This window comes from Taeniopygia guttata, chromosome 31 (genome assembly GCF_048771995.1).
Source record: "Taeniopygia guttata chromosome 31, bTaeGut7.mat, whole genome shotgun sequence".
NCBI classification, from domain to species: Eukaryota; Metazoa; Chordata; class Aves; order Passeriformes; family Estrildidae; genus Taeniopygia; species Taeniopygia guttata.
This window is the reverse complement of record NC_133056.1, coordinates 15165-17229: the sequence shown is the minus strand read 5'-3', so window position 1 is coordinate 17229 and position 2065 is coordinate 15165.

Genomic DNA, 2065 nt, shown 5'->3' with positions numbered 1-2065 from the left:
ATGTACACAAGATGTTCTCATCCATCGTCCTTGTCACATTTGGTAGCCATTCTCTGGGACTTCTATATGGAATGTATTAGATCCTCATCATGTGACCACAGTAGTTCTGTAGCTTCTGCTTTTTGAAAGGATATAGGGTTCAAAAATTAATCTTCTGGAGATTTATGTCAAGTCCTCAGTTATATCGTATCTCTGTCGGCTTATATTGTATGTGCTTATGTTGCGCCTGCCTATGTCGGCTTATATTGTATGTGATTATGTTGCGCCTGCCTATCTTGGCTTACATTGTATGTGCTTATGTTGCGCCTGCCTATGTCATCTTATATTGTATGTGATTATGTTGCGCCTGCCTATGTCATCTTGTATTGTATGTGCTTATGTTGCGCCTCCCTCTGTCGGCTTATATTGTATGTGCTTATGTTGCGCCTGCCTATGTCGGCTTATATTGTATGTGCTTATGTTGCGCCTGCCTATGTCGGCTTATATTGTATGTGCTTATGTTGCGCCTGCCTATGTCGGCTTATATTGTATGTGCTTATGTTGCGCCTGCCTATGTCGGCTTATATTGTATGTGCTTATGTTGTATGTACCTCTATTGGCTTATGTTGTGAGTACTCATATTGTATGTACCTACATTGGCTTATGTTGTGCGCGCCTCTGTTGTGCAATTACGATCGGAGCTGCCCTGCTCGGGCACACAGTCAGGCTTAGGTAGAGCAGTTGTAAAACTTTGCAGTTCATCTGTCTTCTGTGGGGTTTCGGGTACAACACTGATGGGCCCAGAGTGGGTATAGCTCCTGGCTGTCAGATAGTCAGTCATTGACCGCCTCCATTGTCTTGCAGGTTCCCGGGTCCCTACAGAATTTCCTGGAATCTACCAATTGACATCGAGGAGCCGCGGTCATAAGATGCGTCGAAGCATATCTTTCGGCGTAGTGTTTCACGTAAGGGTGGCATTCACCGTGTCAGTAGAAGAGAGTGTGATTGTCTGTGTCTGTCTGTGAGAGTTTGCGTGAGCTTGCATCTGCAGGCGTGTCTGTGTGTGTGTGTTGAGTGGTTCTAACCTTGTGTGTATGGCCTTTGCCTTTCAGGTTTTTCAACTCATTTTTAAACTTAGAATAAAAAATCCCCAGCCGGGGTTTTTTTTTTTTTTCCCCCGGCTGGGTTTTTTTTTCCTCGGTCCCGGCCGGTCAGCGAGGCGACATTCATCGCCAAAGTTAGGGCGCAGACCGTCCCGGGACCGGGGTTTTCGTCAGGCAGGATGATTTTTTTGGGAGTCTCCCGGGAACCACGTTCCCGAGGAGCGTCGCGAGTGCGTGTCGTCTGCCAGGTCTTAGCCGAGCGGTTGAGATGAGAGCGAGGGTGGGTTTGTGTGTAAGCTGAAGGAGGGCTGTGTGTGTGTTTGTGTGTTGAGTGGTTCTAACCTTGTGTGTATGGCCTTTGCCTTTCAGGTTTTTCAACTCATTTTTAAATTTAGAATAAAAAATCCCCAGCCGGGGGGTTTTTTTTTTCCCCCCGGCTGGGTTTTTTTTTCCTCGGTCCCGGCCGGTCAGCGAGGCGACATTCATCGCCAAAGTTACGGCGTGGACCGTCCCGGGACCGGGGTTTTCGTCAGGCAGGAGGATTTTTTGGGAGTCTCCTGGGAACCATGTTCCCGAGGAGGGACGATGACTCGGGTATCACAAAGCAGTTCGTGTGAGTGTGAAGGTGAGTTTGTGTGTAACCTGAATGGGGCGTGCAAGTTGCATGAGTGTTGCGAGCTGTTTTCGTTCCGGGTGCGTGTAACAGTAAAAGCGTAACGGACTTTTCCGCAGCAGAGACACGGTTATATTGTGTCATTATGTATTTGGCTTGTAGTACATTGTATTGTTCTGTATTTGAAGTTGTTCTTGTCTTTTGATGTATTCTGCTGTATGTAAATTAGACTTGTACTTTTGTGCTTAGTTATGATGTATTTTTTAGTTGTATTTGTGTCTGTACGAACATTTGTATACATTGTTTCCCTGTAATTGAAATTAAAAATTAAATTAATAAAGATGAATCAGCCCCAATAATGATACCCCTT